At 43.7% G+C, this 20343-nt stretch overlaps 4 non-coding genes across 4 annotated transcripts; 1 reads left to right on the top strand and 3 right to left on the bottom strand.

Annotated features, from left to right (window-relative positions):
• Positions 1 to 3096: 3096 nt before the first annotated feature.
• trnal-aag (transfer RNA leucine (anticodon AAG)) lies at positions 3097 to 3179 on the bottom strand. The gene has a single exon. It is a non-coding gene; the product is annotated as a tRNA-Leu (tRNA).
• A 1617-nt stretch (positions 3180 to 4796) lies between these two features.
• Positions 4797 to 4868, top strand: trnad-guc (transfer RNA aspartic acid (anticodon GUC)). The gene has a single exon. It is a non-coding gene; the product is annotated as a tRNA-Asp (tRNA).
• A 705-nt stretch (positions 4869 to 5573) lies between these two features.
• On the bottom strand, positions 5574 to 5656 carry trnal-aag (transfer RNA leucine (anticodon AAG)). Its single transcript has one exon. It is a non-coding gene; the product is annotated as a tRNA-Leu (tRNA).
• Positions 5657 to 11250: 5594 nt separating this feature from the next.
• Positions 11251 to 11333, bottom strand: trnal-aag (transfer RNA leucine (anticodon AAG)). The gene has a single exon. It is a non-coding gene; the product is annotated as a tRNA-Leu (tRNA).
• Positions 11334 to 20343: the final 9010 nt, after the last annotated feature.

Here is a 20343-nt window from a genome sequence, read left to right as displayed (position 1 = left end):
CAGCGCCTTAGACCGCTCGGCCATCCTGACCATAAAAGGGATTCTTGCACAATAGTGTTGGCGGGCCCAGGGATCATTCGAGTGAATATGTGGGTCTACGTGCTGTTCAAGTGCATTGGCTGTTGTTTAAGAGGACTCCTGAGGCAAACAAATAGTAGGCATTGCATTTGGAAGCAAGAACTCTTCAGATGTAAAACGGCTGCAACAATCTTTAAACTGGACGACACAGTGCCAGAATAGCAATACAACATAGCATAACCAAAAAGGAGTGAAGTTGGGTTGCCATTGAAAATCATTCTCTTGGAGAAGGTTGCTTTGTCAGAAGTGGGATTTGAACCCACGCCTCCAGGGGGGGAGGAGTGTCGGCGGGCCCAGGGATTTTCGAGTGACTATGTGGGTCTACGTGCTGTTCAAGTGTATTGGCTGTTGTTTAAGAGGACTCCTGATGCAAACAAATAGTAGGCATAGCATTTGGAAGCAAGAACTCTTCAGATGTAAAACGGCTGCAACAATCTTTAAACTGGACGACACAGTGCCAGAATAGCAATACAACATAGCCAAGCAAGGAGTGAAGTTGGGTTGCCTTACCAGTGAAAACAACTCTCTTGGAGAAGGTTGCTTTGTCAGAAGTGGGATTTGAACCCACACCTCCAGGGGGGGAGGAGTGTCAGCGGGCCCAGGGATCATTCGAGTGACTATGTGGGTCTACGTGCTGTTCATGTGTCTTGGCTGTTGTTTAAGTTGTTTAATAACCACAATAATGTCACGTGTACATAAAATAATTTGAGAAATTAAACAGGGGGAAAAGAGAGCAAAGTGAGGAAAGGTGTGACAGATGAGGTCCCCCAGCAGTCTAAGCCTATAGCAGCTTGGGCAACATGGGATGTTTCAGGATTACCTGAGCCATCCCTAACTATAAGCTTTATCAAAAAGCATTTGTAAGCAAGAACTCTTCAGATGTAAAACGGCCGAAATAATCTTTAAACTAGACGATACAGTGCCAGTTTAGCAATACAACGTAGCATAGCCAAGCAAGGAGGGAACTTGGGTTGCCTTGCCTGTGAAAATCATTCTGTTGGAGAAGTTTGTATTGTCAGAAGTGGAATTTGAACCCCGCCTCCAAGGGAAACTGCAGTCTTAACGCAGCACTTTAAAGGCCAAGCGTCGTTGCCGTGATGGCTCGAGCGAGCGGTGTTGATGACTTCACACTGTCGTCCCGACCATATATTGTGGCTGGAGTCAATGCGACAGTCGTTGCAGTCTTTTCAGTCACAGAGGTGTCGCTGCTACGGGAAGGTTACCGCTAACAACTCCACAACGAGTAAAATGGAGAAGAAAACAAGAGCAGGAAGAGTAGCACTGTCATCAATGATCAGCATTCTCACCTCTGCTTACATAATAGCTGATGAGCCTCCAGAATTTGGAATTTCAAGAGGCATGATGATGCCCATCTCACCTCCAAATTCCTAAGCATTCTCACCTCTACTTACATAATAGCTGATCAGCCTCCAGAAGTTGAAATTTCAATAGGCATGATGATGCCCATCTCACCTCCAAATTCCTGAGCATTCTCACCTATTACTTACATAATAGCTGAGACTGCAGAAGTTGAAATTTCAATAGGTGTGTTATCACCATTATAGTCTGATGTGGTACTTAGAATACTGTTTTGATATTCTCACCCATCTTAGGCCTAAATGTGAATAGCCCCCCTTCAAATAGCCTGATATGAATCCAGTTTGCTTCGGTCAAAAGCCCTGTCCTGTTGTCCTATGATACGGTACCGGGGGTTTGAAAAATCTGCATAAGGGTCCAAAGTAGAATCTATTTACAACCTATCAACACTGCAAAGGGAAAAAAAAAGTCTAGCTTCTTCTGGAGCAAACATTCTACTTTTTATTGTTTTGATGATGCGGAGTGTCCTACATCTACCACAAGGCAGAATTTCTGGGTGTTGCCACCAAGATTCAAGCGTTTATTGTCATTTATACAGTGCATGTTAGAAACACATTCCTGTACAATGAGATTCTTGTTGAGCCCTTTTCACCACTTGCATGCTGCAGATCATGCCTAGTTTCTTCTCAATTGCTTTGCGTGATTCAAAACATTCCTTTAAAAGGCACCTCAAATGGGACACAAAACTCTTATTTCGCTCCTTGGCTACTGTAGTCTTTTCAAATGACGACTGTATCTGTGCTATCGAAATTCCTCGTTAGTATAATGGTCAGTATCTCCGCCTGTCACGCGGAAGATAGGGGTTCGATTCCCCAACGGGGAGAGCTAGGACTTTTATCGCATGCCTCCCACCAAGTATAATCTAATTCACCCACCATCAGCCAAGTTCCCTCTTGCAAACAGTCACCTCCCTTACAAATCACTCAAGACCAGCAGCTCTTACACCAGCCTTCAATACATGCTGTCATCTCATATTCAACTATCTTACACTTGTTTGCTTTTATCAAAGCACTTTGGAAGCATTTCACTTGGCACCAAATGTATTGCCACCACGAGAAGCCTGGCCTGCAGGGACTATCTTCCCCCTAACCTCTCCTTCATACCACTCTTCCATAAAGCTCACTTCCAAGTACCTTGTCCAACAACAGAAAACCGGTTGTTTCATTCTTGTCTTGTCCAAAGCCAACAAGGACTTCCCCCTAACCTCTCCTTCATACCACTCTTCCATAAAGCTCACTTCCAAGTACTTTGTCCAACAACAGAAATCCTGTGGTTTTATTCTTGTCTTGTCCAAAGCCAACAATGACTTTGCATACCAGGGACGATCTGTCGAGGTCTTTTGTCACGACCAGTGTTTTGTTTTCAGACGATTTTTCCACAAAAATGACAGAAAAACAGGAGGTTTTACGGTGGTGTTGAGTACATGCCAAAATGTTAATATGTAAAAATAACTTGAGTTGTGGACAAAGGATTCTCATGCACCAAGCCCCTTCCCTGCGATTCAGAGCGGTCCTAAGACATCAGAGTAACATGACGGCACAAAGAATGTTGCTGTAAACTAGATGATATAGCGCTAGCCACGCATGGAGTAAACGTGGTTTGCCTTGCCAGTGAAAACCATTCTCCAGGAGAAGTGTGAAATGTCAGAAGTGGGATTTGAACCCACGCCTCCAGGGGAGACTGCGACCTTAACGCAGCGCCTTAGACCGCTCGGCCATCCTGACCATAAAAGGAATTCTTGCACAATAGTGTCGGCGGGCCCAGGGATCATTCCAGTGAATATGTGGATCTGCATGGTGTTCAAGTGTATTGGCTGTTGTTTAAGAGGACTCCTGAGGCAAACAAATAGTAGGCATAGCATTTGGAAGCAAGAACTCTTCAGATGTAAAACGGCTGCAACAATCTTTAAACTGGACGACACAGTGCCAGAATAGCAATACAACATAGCATAGCCAAGCAAGGAGTGAAGTTTGGTTGCCTTGCCATTGAAAATCATTCTCTTGGAGAAGGTTGCTTTGTCAGAAGTGGGATTTGAACCCACGCCTCCAGGGGGGGAGGAGTGTCGGCGGGCCCAGGGATTTTCGAGTGACTATGTGGGTCTATGTGCTGTTCAAGTGTATTGGCTGTTGTTTAAGAGGACTCCTGAGGCAAACAAATAGTTGGCATAGCATTTGGAAGCAAGAACTCTTCAGATGTAAAACGGCTGCAACAATCTTTAAACTGGACGACACAGTGCCAGAATAGCAATACAACATAGCCAAGCAAGGAGTGAAGTTGGGTTGCCTTGCCAGTGAAAACCATTCTCTTGGAGAAGGTTGCTTTGTCAGAAGTGGGATTTGAACCCACGCCTCCAGGGGGGGAGGAGTGTCGGCGGGCCCAGGGATCATTCGAGTGACTATGTGGGTCTACGTGCTGTTCATGTGTCTTGGCTGTTGTTTAAGTTGTTTAATAACCACAATAATGTCACGTGTACATAAAATAATTTGAGAAATTAAAAAGGGGGAAAAAGAGAGCAAAGTGAGGAAAGGTGTGACAGATGAGGTCCCCCAGCAGTCTAAGCCTATAGCAGCTTGGGCAACATGGGATGTTTCAGGATTACCTGAGCCATCCCTAACTATAAGCTTTATCAAAAAGCATTTGGAAGCAAATACTCTTCAGATGTAAAACGGCCGAAATAATCTTTAAACTAGACGATACAGTGCCAGTTTAGCAATACAACGTAGCATAGCCAAGCAAGGAGGGAACTTGGGTTGCCTTGCCTGTGAAAATCATTCTGTTGGAGAAGTTTGTATTGTCAGAAGTGGAATTTGAACCCCGCCTCCAAGGGAAACTGCGGTCTTAACGCAGCACTTTAAAGGCCAAGCGTCGTTGCCGTGATGGCTCGAGCGAGCGGTGTTGATGACTTCACACGGTCGTCCCGACCATATATTGTGGCTGGAGTCAATGCGACAGTCGTTGCAGTCTTTTCAGTCACAGAGGTGTCGCTGCTACGGGAAGGTTACCGCTCACAACTCCACAACGAGTAAAATGGAGAAGAAAACAATGCCCCCGTCAAGAGCAGGAAGAGTAGCACTGTCATCAATGATCAGCATTCTCACCTCTGCTTACGTTTATTGTCATTTATACAGTGCATGTTAGAAACACATTCCTGTACAATGAGATTCTTGTTGAGCCCTTTTCACCACTTGCATGCTGCAGATCATGCCTAGTTTCTTCTCAATTGCTTTGCGTGATTCAAAACATTCCTTTAAAAGGCACCTCAAATGGGACACAAAACTCTTATTTCACTCCTTGGCTACTGTAGTCTTTTCAAATGACGACTGTATCTGTGTTATCGAAATTCCTCGTTAGTATAATGGTCAGTATCTCCGCCTGTCACGCGGAAGATCGGGGTTCGATTCCCCGACGGGGAGAGCTAGGACTTTTATCGCATGCCTCCCACCAAGTATAATCTAATTCACCCACCATCAGCCAAGTTCCCTCTTGCAAACAGTCACCTCCCTTACAAATCACTCAAGACCAGCAGCTCTTACACCAGCCTTCAATACATGCTGTCATCTCATATTCAACTATCTTACACTTGTTTGCTTTTATCAAAGCACTTTGGAAGGCATTTCACTTGGCACCAAATGTATTGCCACCACGAGAAGCCTGGCCTGCAGGGAGTATCTTCCCCCTAACCTCTCCTTCATACCACTCTTCCATAAAGCTCACTTCCAAGTACTTTGTCCAACAACAGAAAACTTGTGGTTTCATTCTTGTCTTGTCCAAAGCCAACAAGGACTTTGCATACCAGGGACGATCTGTCGAGGTCTTTTGTCACGACCAGTGTTTTGTTTTCAGACGATTTTTCCACAAAAATGACAGAAAAACAGGAGGTTTTACGGTGGTGTTGAGTACATGCCAAAATGTTAATATGTAACAATAACTTGAGTTGTGGACAAAGGATTCTCATGCACCAAGCCCCTTCCCTGTGATTCAGAGCGGTCCTAAGACATCAGAGTAACATGACGGCACAAAGAATGTTGCTGTAAACTAGATGATATAGCGCTAGCCACGCATGGAGTAAATGTGGTTTGCCTTGCCAGTGAAAACCATAATCCAGGAGAAGTGTGAAATGTCAGAAGTGGGATTTGAACCCACGCCTCCAGGGGAGACTGCGACCTTAACGCAGAGCCTTAGACTGCTCGGCCATCCTGACCAAAAAAGGGATTCTTGCACAATAGTGTCGGCGGCCCCAGGGATCATTCGAGTGAATATGTGGGTCTGCATGGTATTCAAGTGTCTTGGCTGTTGTTTAAGTTGTTTAATAACCACAATAATGTCACGTGTACATAAAATAATTTGAGAAATTAAAAAGGGGGAAAAAGAGAGCAAAGTGAGGAAAGGTGTGACAGATGAGGTCCCCCAGCAGTCTAAGCCTATAGCAGCTTGGGCAACATGGGATGTTTCAGAATTACCTGAGCCATCCCTAACTATAAGCTTTATCAAAAAGCATTTGGAAGCAAGAACTCTTCAGATGTAAAACGGCCGCAATAATCTTTAAACTAGACGATACAGTGCCAGTTTAGCAATACAACGTAGCATAGTAAAGCAAGGAGTGAACTTGGGTTGCCTTGCCAGTGAAAATCATTCTGTTGGAGAAGTTTGCATTGTCAGAAGTGGAATTTGAACACCGCCTCCAAGGGAAACTGCGGTCTTAACGCAGCACTTTAAAGGCCAAGCGTCGTTGCCGTGATGGCTCGAGCGAGCGGTGTTGATGACTTCACGCTGTCTTTCCGACCATATATTGTGGCTGGAGTCGATGCGCCAGTCGTTGCAGTCTTTTCAGTCACAGACGTGTCGCTGCTACGGGAAGGTTACCGCTAACAACTCCACAACGAGGAAAATGGAGAAGAAAACAATGCCCCCGTCAAGAGCAGGAAGAGTAGCACTGTCATCAATATTTAGCATTTTCACCTCTGCTTATATAATAGCTGATGAGCCTCCAGAATTTGAAATTTCAAGAGGCATGATGATGCCCATCTCACCTTCAAATTCCTAAGCATTCTCACCTCTACTTACATAATAGCTGATCAGCCTCCAGAAGTTGAAATTTCAATAGGCGTGATGATGCCCATCTCACCTCTAAATTCCTGAGCATTCTCACCCATTACTTACATAATAGCTGAGACTGCAGAAGTTGAAATTTCAATAGGTGTGTTATCACCATTATAGTCTGATGTGGTACTTAGAATACTGTTTTGATATTCTCACCCATCTTAGGCCTAAATGTGAATAGCCCCCCTTCAAATAGCCTGATATGAATCCAGTTTGCTTCGGTCAAAAGCCCTGTCCTGTTGTCCTATGATACGGTACCGGGGGGTTGAAAAATCTGCATAAGGGTCCAAAGTAGAATCTATTTACAACTTATCAACACTGCAAAGGGAAAAAAAAAAGTCTAGCTTCTTCTGGAGCAAACATTCTACTTTTCATTGTTTTGATGATGCGGAGTGTCCTACATCTACCACAAGGCAGAATTTCTGGGTGTTGCCACCAAGATTCAAGCGTTTATTGTCATATATACAGTGCATGTTAGAAACACATTCCTGTACAATGAGATTCTTGTTGAGCCCTTTTCACCACTTGCATGCTGCAGATCATGCCTAGTTTCTTCTCAATTGCTTTGCGTGATTCAAAACATTCCTTTAAAAGGCACCTCAAATGGGACACAAAACTCTTATTTCGCTCCTTGGCTACGGTAGTCTTTTCAAATGACGACTGTATCTCTCCCATCGAAATTCCTCGTTATTATAATGGTCAGTATCTCCGCTTGTCACGCGGAAGATCGGGGTTCGATTCCCCGACGGGGAGAACTAGGACTTTTATCACATGCCTCCCACCAAGTATAATCTAATTCACCCACCCTCAGCCAAGTTCCCTCTTGCAAACAGTCACCTCCCTTACAAATCACTCAAGACCAGCAGCTCTTACACCAGCCTTCAATACATGCTGTCATCTCATATTCAACTATCTTACACTTGTTTGCTTTTATCAAAGCACTTTGGAAGGCATTTCACTTGGCACCAAATGTATTGCCACCACGAGAAGCCTGGCCTGCAGGGACTATCTTCCCCCTAACCTCTCCTTCATACCACTCTTCCATAAAGCTCACTTCCAAGTACTTTGACCAACAACAGAAATCAGGGAGAAATCCAGGGGAGACTGCGACCTTAACGCAGCGCCTTAGACCGCTCGGCCATCCTGACCATAAAAGGGATTCTTGCACAATAGTGTTGGCGGGCCCAGGGATCATTCGAGTGAATATGTGGATCTGCATGGTGTTCAAGTGTCTTAGCTGTTGTTTAAGAGGACTCCTGAGGCAAACAAATAGTAGGCATTGCATTTGGAAGCAAGAACTCTTCAGATGTAAAACGGCTGCAACAATCTTTAAACTGGACGACACAGTGCCAGAATAGCAATACAACATAGCATAGCCAAAAAGGAGTGAAGTTGGGTTGCCTTGCCAGTGAAAACCATTCTCTTGGAGAAGGTTGCTTTGTCAGAAGTGGGATTTGAACCCACGCCTCCAGGGGAGGGAGGAGGGATCATTCGAGTGAATATGTGGGTCTACGTGCTGTTCATGTGTCTTGGCTGTTGTTTAAGTTGTTTAATAACAACAATAATGTCACGTGTACATAAAATCATTTGAGAAATTAAACAGGGGGGAAAAGAGAGCAAAGTGAGGAAAGGTGTGACAGATGAGGTCCCCCAGCAGTCTAAGCCTATAGCAGCTTGGGCAACCTGGGATATTTCAGGATTACCTGAGCCATCCCTAACTATAAGCTTTATCAAAATGCATTTGGAAGCAAGAACTCTTCAGATGTAAAACGGCTGCAACAATCTTTAAACTGGACGACACAATGCCAGAATAGCAATACGACGTAGCATAGCCAAGCAAGGAGTGAACTTGGGTTGCCTTGCCATTGAAAATCATTCTCTTGGAGAAGGTTGCTTTGTCAGAAGTGGGATTTGAACCCACGCCTCCAGGGGGGGAGGAGTGTCGGCGGGCCCAGGGATTTTCGAGTGACTATGTGGGTCTACGTGCTGTTCAAGTGTATTGGCTGTTGTTTAAGAGGACTCCTGAGGCAAACAAATAGTAGGCATAGCATTTGGAAGCAAGAACTCTTCAGATGTAAAACGGCTGCAACAATCTTTAAACTGGACGACACAGTGCCAGAATAGCAATACAACATAGCATAGCCAAGCAAGGAGTGAAGTTTGGTTGCCTTGCCATTGAAAATCATTCTCTTGGAGAAGGTTGCTTTGTCAGAAGTGGGATTTGAACCCACGCCTCCAGGGGGGGAGGAGTGTCGGCGGGCCCAGGGATCATTCGAGTGACTATGTGGGTCTACGTGCTGTTCATGTGTCTTGGCTGTTGTTTAAGTTGTTTAATAACCACAATAATGTCACGTGTACATAAAATCATTTGAGAAATTAAACAGGGGGAAAAAGAGAGCAAAGTGAGGAAAGGTGTGACAGATGAGGTCCCCCAGCAGTCTAAGCCTATAGCAGCTTGGGCAACATGGGATGTTTCAGGATTACCTGAGCCATCCCTAACTATAAGCTTTATCAAAAAGCATTTGTAAGCAAGAACTCTTCAGATGTAAAACGGCCGAAATAATCTTTAAACTAGACGATACAGTGCCAGTTTAGCAATACAACGTAGCATAGCCAAGCAAGGAGGGAACTTGGGTTGCCTTGCCTGTGAAAATCATTCTGTTGGAGAAGTTTGTATTGTCAGAAGTGGAATTTGAACCCCGCCTCCAAGGGAAACTGCGGTCTTAACGCAGCACTTTAAAGGCCAAGCGTCGTTGCCGTGATGGCTCGAGCGAGCGGTGTTGATGACTTCACGCGGTCGTCCCGACCATATATTGTGGCTGGAGTCAATGCGACAGTCGTTGCAGTCTTTTCAGTCACAGAGGTGTCACTGCTACGGGAAGGTTACCGCTAATAACTCCACAAAGAGTAAAATGGAGAAGAAAACAAGAGCAGGAAGAGTAGCACTGTCATCAATGATCAGCATTCTCACCTCTGCTTACATAATAGCTGATGAGCCTCCAGAATTTGGAATTTCAAGAGGCATGATGATGCCCATCTCACCTCCAAATTCCTAAGCATTCTCACCTCTACTTACATAATAGCTGATCAGCCTCCAGAAGTTGAAATTTCAATAGGCATGATGATGCCCATCTCACCTCCAAATTCCTGAGCATTCTCACCTATTACTTACATAATAGCTGAGACTGCAGAAGTTGAAATTTCAATAGGTGTGTTATCACCATTATAGTCTGATGTGGTACTTAGAATACTGTTTTGATATTCTCACCCATCTTAGGCCTAAATGTGAATAGCCCCCCTTCAAATAGCCTGATATGAATCCAGTTTGCTTCGGTCAAAAGCCCTGTCCTGTTGTCCTATGATACGGTACCGGGGGTTTGAAAAATCTGCATAAGGGTCCAAAGTAGAATCTATTTACAACCTATCAACACTGCAAAGGGAAAAAAAAAGTCTAGCTTCTTCTGGAGCAAATATTCTACTTTTTATTGTTTTGATGATGCGGAGTGTCCTACATCTACCACAAGGCAGAATTTCTGGGTGTTGCCACCAAGATTCAAGCGTTTATTGTCATATATACAGTGGATGTTAGAAACACATTCCTGTACAATGAGATTCTTGTTGAGCCCTTTTCACCACTTGCATGCTGCAGATCATGCCTAGTTTCTTCTCAATTGCTTTGCGTGATTCAAAACATTCCTTTAAAAGGCACCTAAAATGGGACACAAAACTATTATTTCGCTCCTTGGCTACGGTAGTCTTTTCAAATGACGACTGTATCTCTCCCATCGAAATTCCTCGTTAGTATAATGGTCAGTATCTCCGCTTGTCACGCGGAAGATCGGGGTTCGATTCCCCGACGGGGAGAGCTAGGACTTTTATCACATGCCTCCCACAGAGTATAATCTAATTCACCCACCATCAGCCAAGTTCCCTCTTGCAAACAGTCACCTCCCTTACAAATCACTCAAGACCAGCAGCTCTTACACCAGCCTTCAATACATGCTGTCATCTCATATTCAACTATCTTACACTTGTTTGCTTTTATCAAAGCACTTTGGAAGGCATTTCACTTGGCACCAAATGTATTGCCACCACGAGAAGCCTGGCCTGCAGGGACTATCTTCCCCCTAACCTCTCCTTCATACCACTCTTCCATAAAGCTCACTTCCAAGTACCTTGTCCAACAACAGAAAACCTGTTGTTTCATTCTTGTCTTGTCCAAAGCCAACAAGGACTTCCCCCTAACCTCTCCTTCATACCACTCTTCCATAAAGCTCACTTCCAAGTACTTTGTCCAACCACAGAAATCCTGTGGTTTCATTCTTGTCTTGTCCAAAGCCAACAAGGACTTTGCATACCAGGGACGATCTGTCGAGGTCTTTTGTCACGACCAGTGTTTTGTTTTCAGACGATTTTTCCACAAAAATGACAGAAAAACAGGAGGTTTTACGGTGGTGTTGAGTACATGCCAAAATGTTAATATGTAACAATAACTTGAGTTGTGGACAAAGGATTCTCATGCACCAAGCCCTGCGATTCAGAGCGGTCCTAAGACATCAGAGTGGTCCTAAGACATCAGAGTAACATGACGGCACAAAAATGTTGCTGTAAACTAGATGATATAGCGCTAGCCACGCATGGAGTAAACGTGGTTTGCCTTGCCAGTGAAAACCATTCTCCAGGAGAAGTGTGAAATGTCAGAAGTGGGATTTGAACCCAGGCCTCCAGGGGAGACTGCGACCTTAACGCAGCGCCTTAGACCGCTCGGCCATCCTGACCATGAAAGGGATTCTTGCACAATATTGTCGGCGGGCCCAGGGATCATTCGAGTGAATATGTGGATCTGCATGGTGTTCAAGTGTATTGGCTGTTGTTTAAGTTGTTTAATAACCACAATAATGTCACGTGTTTGTTTAAGAGGACTCCTGAGGCAAACAAATAGTAGGCATAGCATTTGGAAGCAAGAACTCTTCAGATGTAAAATGGCTGCAACAATCTTTAAACTGGACGACACAGTGCCAGAATAGCAATACAACATCGCATAGCCAAGCAAGGAGTGAAGTTGGGTTGCCTCGCCAGTGAAAACCATTCTCTTGGAGAAGGTTGCTTTGTCAGAAGTGGAATTTGAACCCCGCCTCCAAGGGAAACTGCGGTCTTAACGCAGCACTTTAAAGGCCAAGCGTCGTTGCCGTGATGGCTCGAGCGAGCGGTGTTGATGACTTCACGCGGTCGTCCCGACCATATATTGTGGCTGGAGTCAATGCGACAGTCGTTGCAGTCTTTTCAGTCACAGAGGTGTCGCTGCTATGGGAAGGTTACCGCTAACGACTCCACAACGAGGAAAATGGAGAAGAAAACAAGAGCAGGAAGAGTAGCACTGTCATCAATGATCAGCATTCTCACCTCTGCTTACATAATAGCTGATGAGCCTCCAGAATTTGGAATTTCAAGAGGCATGATGATGCCCATCTCACCTCCAAATTCCTGAGCATTCTCACCCATTACTTACATAATAGCTGAGACTGCTGAAGTTGAAATTTCAATAGGTGTGTTATCACCATTATAGTCTGATGTGGTACTTAGAATACTGTTTTGATATTCTCACCCATCTTAGGCCTAAATGTGAATAGCCCCCCTTCAAATAGCCTGATATGAATCCAGTTTGCTTCGGTCAAAAGCCCTGTCCTGTAATCCTATGATACGGTACCGGGGGTTTGAAAAATCTGCATAAAGGTCCAAAGTAGAATCTATTTACAACCTATCAACACTGCAAAGGGAAAAAAAAGTCTAGCTTCTTCTGGAGCAAACATTCTATTTTTTATTGTTTTGATGATGCGGAGTGTCCTACATCTACCACAAGGCAGAATTTCTGGGTGTTGCCACCAAGATTCAAGCGTTTATTGTCATATATACAGTGCATGTTAGAAACACATTCCTGTACAATGAGATTCTTGTGTAAACGATGACAATAACCTCCAATGATCATGTCAAAGCTTCCTGGAGAAGGCATGAATGGATCACAAGATGCTCAACGAGCTCTTCGATTCGAACACCATCCCCTATGGTTGTAGGGCTCACGATGCAGATATCGCAAAACCCTAAGCCAACTTCAGCTGTACCACCGCAGCTGTTGATGATTTCCTCCACTGAAATGTGAAGCTAAGGAAGGATTCCTGGAGAATGCAGGTATAGATCCCGCTACCTCTCACATGCAAAGCGAGCGCTCTACCACTTGAGCAAATTCCCCTTTTTTTCCTTTTGTGAAGGAAGGGAGAATTGATTTCCTCCTTTCACAGCCCTGCGTTACTAATGAGGCTGCAATGTGAGACTGAAATTTTAGCAGCTGTTGTTGAGGACGCGAATTTTTAGCATCAAAACAACAGATGAGGGGACGAGGTGGCCGTACCCGCCGGTTTTTGGACTGCCTCAGAGGTCCTAACACTTCCGAACACATTCTGTCAGGTCCGAACACTTTCCTAACCAGGTCCGAACACTTTCCTAACGACATCAAAGAGTTCCTAACGAGGTCCGAACAAGGTCCGAACAAGGTCCGAACACAGGTCCGAACACAGCCAAAAATGGGGCAAAAGGGACACGTGACCTGACGTCGGAGGGGGCGCGGTTAACGCTTTAGAGTGTCGGCCATATTTTCCTTCGCATACACTTGTGACAAGCACGGGAACAAGGTTTGTAAACTTGATTAATACTCATAAAAGTAACGCCATACATAAGCCGAATGTTAAACCGTGGGACAAACAATATGCAATTTAATCTTCCGTCCTCTCGGCACTTTATCCAAGTTGTATTTCAACTTCCTTGTAACTTAGCCATTTTGCCAATGGAAGTTCTGCCTGTAATAGCGTCGCTGTTCATACCGGCATTGTGTGGTGACGGTGGGGATGTTAGTGATATGACAGAATCAGAAGACAAATAGTAACTTTTTTTTTGTTTATTTGCCGTATAAACTCTGCCGATTCCTCGGGGAAAGCCTTAAGATGTGAACTATCTTTTTTGCATTTATTGTCCGTCAGTGCAATAGTAATTCGTCGGCTATCTGTGGCGTTTTCTCCACTCTGGTAACGGAGCCTGGTTATGTGTTTGAGCAGAGCAGAAAGATGTGTCCAGATGTATTAACCCTTGTGTTCTGGTCATATTTTTGTTACTCAGGCAATGTTTGTTGGTCTGGTGGACCTGCTGCATTTTTGGGGTTTTTAATTCAACACTATCAAACAATTTTATGTTAAATTACTTTACAGATATGTACTTCATCCCAATTACAAGCAATATAAACAACATACATGATTAACATGTAATATGATCACATTTATGTATTAAAGTGCAATTCGTTTTTTTCAATAAAATGTGATTAAAAAAATAAAAAGGATAGAAAACATTCAAGAAATGTGCAAATGAAGCAAGGTTTTTTGGTATAACTATCATGTATTATTCATTTGAACTTTTTTAGAACTTTGAACATTTACAAAACATAAGTAAGATCTCAATCTCAGCTCGGCTGCTGACCACTTGGTCCTGGGGCCTGCTGCTGTCTAGCTGTGGTTCATTCTCGTTTAGGAGATAGCTGATGATTAATGTCATCCTCCTCTAAAAGTCACTGTCAGACTTGATCTTCATATTCTGAAACCTCCTCCCCCACATTGTCATCAAAAGTGTCTGTCTTGACCAAAATCAATTTCAAGGCCTTGTGTGCGATGAATCTTTTGGTTGTTGCGGAGAATCGGTTGTATTAGTAGTTATCACTGGGAAAGCTATATTTATTTATATTTATTATTTATATTTATTTTACAGATCACCAAGAAGCTGGCTGACGCTATTGGGGACAGCGCTGCATGGATGACAAACATCGGCAACGAGTTTGGCCAGGTTCTGAACTCTGTTCTGACGACGGGTGAAGGTGCAGGGTTGGAAGAGTTGTGCCATGGCATCGTCACTCGATATAAGAATGCGGGCCAAGCTGAACCTGAGGTCATCTATGTTGACCGGGACTGCTGCAGCCAGTCAGGTGGGTAAAAATGATAAAATTCTTTATCAAATATACGTTTGAAAAACGCCACGCACACACACTGTTACCACTCCACTTGTGGGAGGAGGGGTACTGGCAATTGGGCAGCGGCTGACTTTGTTTTTCACAGGTGTGTCTTCAGTGGTCAAACTCTTCCACCCATGGAGGTCTGCAGTGCGCTTGGACAGCTTCCATTTTATGCGACGTTTTAACTGCGGCGTTAAGTTTACATTAAGTGTCTGTCTGCCTGTCTGTCTGTCTGTTCGCAGATGATTGCTCGTCTGTTACTGTGTGATTATTGTTACAATGTTAATAAAGTTTGATAATTTTACTTGAACCAAGAACAGCCTTCACATCTTTATTTAATTTCCATTTGCAAAACAGGACGACAGTGAGTGTGAGTGACATCCATTTAATGCAATTGTCAAAAGTGAAGCCAGAATTACTTGGAGAATTATTTTACATTTATTAATAAAACCCAACACTCTTTGTCTCAACCAAAGATTTTTTTAAAATACTTTCTTTGCTCAATTTGGAATTTGTTTCATTCACTTGTACTTGTACTTTTTTCTCCTTTTCTTTTTCTCTGTTCCCCCCCCCCCCCCTCCTTCCTCTTTTTTTCCTTTTCCCCCCTTTCGGGCAGTCCCTTTTGCCCCATTTTTGGCCGAATGGTCAGCACTTTGGACTCTGAATCCAGTGATCCGAGTTCAAATCTCGGTGGAACCTGATCTTTGCTTTCAACAACCAGTTCTTCCCTTTGTCATGTTTGATGAGAACACTGAATCTGTCATATATGAATACCTCACTTACAGTTACTCATTTAATGCTAGTTTTGATACACAACATCCACTACACTAAATTTTGATGAGACAGAGGAGCATCATCAGCAGCAGGCTGCTGTCTCTGAGCTGCTGCACAAACAGACTCAACAACACTTTTGTCCCCCTGGTCATAAGACTGGACCACTCTTCATTGGGTGGCCAGGGATAATCATGATTAAACCCATATTCACATGCATATCAGAACTGTTTGCACATGAGCACATCACACAATTTCATATTAATTTTTTCATACTTATATCCTATTACACTTTTACCGTAATGCGCTACATTATCATGTTATTATGTTGTTACTAGGGCTGTCAAACGATTATTTTTAATCGCGTTTAATCACATTTTTTCCATAGTTAACTCACGATTATTCTCTATTTTGAAAATATAGTTAGAATCAAATAAACACAAAGAAAAAATGGCTTTGATCTTTATATCTATATAGTATACACCCTGTATATACCCTGTAAACATTTCTTTCTTTGCCTCTGTCACAACTTCATTTAAGAGTGCTTCAAACTCATATTTTCTAAATGCTTTGAAGTAAGTCTTAAGATTAAGAAATAAGACTTAAATCACTCATTTGTGCTTTTCTCTGTTAGATAATGGTTCAAACGAATTAATCAACAATGGTTAAAATTTTTTATTAATGTTCATATTTTCCATTATAATATAAAAAAGGCCCATTTGTTATGTAAATGAGTTCATTTTGGGTTACTGAACCAGTCCAGATTTTTATTTTGAACTATTTACCTGAACATTTCCAAGCTTACGGACAACTCTTCATTGGGTGGCCAGGGATAATCATGATTAAACCCATATTCACATGCATAACAAAACATTTTGCACATGAGCACATCACACAATTTCATATTCATTTTTTCATACTTATATCCTATTACACTTTTACCGTAATGCACTGAATTATTATGTTATTATGTTGTTACTAGGGCTGTCAAACGATTATTTTTTAATCGCGATTAATCACACTTTTTCCATAGTTAACTCACGATTATTCTCTATTTTGAAAATATAGTTAGAATCAAATAAACTCAAAGAAAAAATGGCTTTTTTTTATATCTATATATTATATACCCTACCCTGTAAACCTTTCTTTCTTTGCCTCTTTCACAACTTCATTTAAGGCCCATTTTTTTATGTAAATGAGTTCATTTTGGGTTACTGAACCAGTCCGGATTTTTATTTTGAATTATTTACCTGAACATTTCCAAGCTTACGGTGAAGACTTTCTGTTTGATTTTAGAATATTCGCATTTGAACTGGAAGAAGGGTTTAAGAGTGAAAGCACTTTGATATTTAGTTTCTTCTTTTCCAGGAGTTCAGATGTAACTGGGCAAATCGACTTCATTTGTTCAGACCTTTGGCAAAGTGCATAGAGAGGAAGAATTTTTTTTTTTTTGAAGTTATGATACTGTATGTAGGGTAACACTTCCGAACACATTCTGTCAGGTCCGAACAAGGTCCGAACACTTTCCTAACGACATCAAAGAGTTCCTAACGAGGTCCGAACAAGGTCCGAACAAGGTCCGAACAAGGTCCGAACACAGGTCCGAACACAAAAATGGGGCAAAAGGGACTGCCCGAAAGGGGGGAAAAGAAAAAAAAGAGGAAGGAGGGGGGGGGGGGGGAGAGAAAAAGAAAAGGAGAAAAAACGTACACTATATCCACTTTTCTCTATTCTCTTATCTTCTCAACATTGTTTACACACACCTCTGCACTTATTGCAAGGTTTATCATCCGTTTAATTTTCATGTTTCTTGTGGGATTCGAACCTGTATTGTGGCAATACCCCAACATACCACAGTGCTTTGGACGTTACTAAAGCCTAATGTAGGGGGCAGCACACAAAATGTGTATAACTGTAAATGTAAATAAGTCTCCCATCATTTTTCCCCTCTTTTTTTGGTACACTCAATTATTTGAGAGACTAGCTATCTATCTGTATCACTATTTGTGCAACACAAGTGAATGAAACAAATTCCAAATCGAGCAAAGAAAGTATTTAAAAAAAATCTTTGGTTGAGACAAAGAGTGTTGGGTTTTATTAATAAATGTAAAATAATTCTCCAAGTAATTCCGGCTTCACTTTTGACAATTGCATTAAATGGATGTCACTCACACTCACTGTCGCCCTGTTTTGCAAAGGGAAATTAAATAAAAATGTGAAGGCTGTTCTTGATTCAAGTAAAATGATCAAACTTTATTACTAACAATAATAACACAGTAACAGACGAGCAATCATCTGCGAACAGACAGACAGACAGGCAGACAGACAGGCAGACAGACAGACACTTAACGTAAACTGTCCTTCCACTGATCCAGGGTCAGTCCTGAGGCTGGACAGTACCACCGCCCCTTCAGCTGGGTGTGTCCAGTCCCTTTATTTTTATCCAGGCCACACTCCTCGCAGGTGTAATGATACTTTTCCTTTGCCAGCCGTTTCCGTGGTGGCTCCCCCCTCGTCGCTAGCTCCTCATCTTCCTGGGCAGCTTTATGTAGTCTCCAGGCACGTTGCCTTGGCTCAGATGGAAGGCACGTTTGCTGGTGAGCAGGAGCTTGCTGGTGAGCAGGAGGTTGCTGGTGAGGAGGAGCTTGCTGGTGAGCAGGAGGTTGCTGGTGAGGAGGAGCTTGCTGGTGAGCAGGAGGTTGCTGGTGAGGAGGAGCTTGCTGGTGAGCAGGAGGTTGCTGGTGAGGAGGAGCTTGCAGGAACGGAGGAGCTTGGTGGAATGGAGAAGCTTGGTGGAATGGAGGAGCTTGCTGGTAAGGAGAAGCTTGGTGGAATGGAGAAGCTTGGTGGAATGGAGGAGCTTGCTGGTAAGGAGAAGCTTGGTGGAATGGAGGAGCTTGGTGGAATGGCCCAAATTGTGGAGGGAATGGGGGAGGAGGAAATGGTGGATAAAACACAGGCCTGTTTGCTGTCAGAGTGCGCTTGCGGGGGAAAGCTTCCCCCTCGTGGTTTTCAGGCTCTGCAAAAGTTATCACTTCATGCTGGGGCACAGGGGCAGCCGGAAGTGCATTTGCTGGAGGGAGAGACTCCTTGGCCAGGTGCACATGTTTAGGAAGTGAAGTGCCTTGCAGCAGCATGTCCCTGTCCTTCCTTTTATCCCTCCTAAGCAGCCTACAAGACAAACATTCATTATTTTAAACATGTGAGCATATCCCCCTAAGGTTATACCATATACAAGCATGCAGTTGGCGGTTTTTCTTGAGGTGAAATCTTTATATACTGTTTATCTTGATTGTATGGGAAAGGTAAACGAAATAGCACACACCATAGAGAGACAGTGGTGTTATTAACTGGCACCAAAACCAAGTTGCTCTGACCCAGGACAACCCTGCTGTCCTCCAGCAGCTGTTTGACATGGCTGTAGGCACTAACAATGGACTGAGGGATGGGCATTGTTTTCCCCTTTGCGTCCCGTGGCCGGTTGCGTGCTTGCTCAAATTCTTTAAAGAGTCTGAGGCAAACACACTCACTGACCCTGTGTGCTTCAGGGTCCTGGGCTGCTTGGCCATGAGTCATGTATAGTCTGTGGGAGAGAAAGATGATATGAACTGGACTGTGAACAAGGATGTAAAGTCATAAAGAACAGGGACTGCAATAAAATAATTTACACTTAATAAATACTTGTCACAATGATGAGTGCTGTCTAATTCAATGACTTGTATTGAACCAAAATGAGAGCAAATTGTGCTCAAACACCTCTCTGCCGCCTGCTGTCCAGGAGCAGAGCCACTCGGCTTCCTGGATGCTCTCCATGGTCCTCCTGATGCGCATCCTTTCTTCCCCAATAGCGCCAGCCAGCTTCTTGGTGATCTGTAAAACAAACACTACTTTCAAACTGTTTGTTGTAATTATACACGTTCTATTTTCCATATTTTTTTACTGTTGAAACCCTAACCTTCTTTGTTGAATCCATCTTAAGAATTCTACCATAGGTAGAGGTGATCACTCCCTTCATCTCATCCAGATGGCTGAGGATGTCGTTGGAGTGGACCGTCTCAAACCATCGGGCAAGTGGAAGGGGCCTGAAGGGTGGTGGAGGACTATAGACAGCTGCGGAGGGGACGAAGGTAGCCATCTTCGTATGGCGCTCACAGTCTGAGAGGTAGCGGATGGTCTGACGTGCCCACTCCTCGCTGTGCGCTTCCTCTATCGCAGACTGGAGGTAGGAGGAACTGTTACCACTGGTCCTCGGCTTCAGGAAAGTCATGCATTTCCGGTCCAGAGCCAGCTGTGTTGTGAGGACAGCAGGGAACAGGCTCCTGTGTGCCACATCCAGCTGGGAGAGCATATCCTGGCTCCATGGGCAGACAGGCTGAGAGCACTTGCTGCAACGTGGATAGTCCCCTCCCACTAGGTAGTAGCGGCTGTCCACATCAATCACCTCTCTGACCTTTCTGTAAATCCCAGAGCTGTTCATTTTTCGGGAACATTGTGGGCATTTCAGTGGAATCCCCCACATCCTCATTGGTGCCCAGATGAACATCCTCTGCCGGTAGTACCACCCAGGCTCAGGAGGAGATGGTTTGGGCTCCAGTGGTGGGTGAAACCAACATGCTTTTATGTTCCTTTTCAGCTGGCCTGTGGGCTCATATAGGCATTTTGCAATCCACACCTGATCTGCTTCCTGGATAACCTTACGAAATTGTTCAGGAAGAAAACCTTTCCAATTAACAAAAGTTAGTCTCAGTGGAGTTGCAGTGTGATGTGGTGTTGCAGAGCTACTTGAAGGGGGGAGCAGAGATGACACTTGCTTAGGTGGTAATAGTGGTGGCTTTTGCGGTGAGATTAATGCTGAATAGTGAGCCGCTTGTATATGGTTCAAAAGACCAACAGTACCCTGCACCTTGGCCCCACAGGTGTCACACATCTCCTCTGTATGGTGGTCAGACAGGTGTTCAGAGAATTTTTCT

This window comes from Leuresthes tenuis, unplaced genomic scaffold, assembly GCF_036924035.1.
Source record: "Leuresthes tenuis unplaced genomic scaffold, fLeuTen1.0.hap1 SCAF_9, whole genome shotgun sequence".
Classification (NCBI taxonomy): Eukaryota; Metazoa; Chordata; class Actinopteri; order Atheriniformes; family Atherinopsidae; genus Leuresthes; species Leuresthes tenuis.
This window is presented reverse-complemented; position numbering and strand designations above follow the sequence as displayed.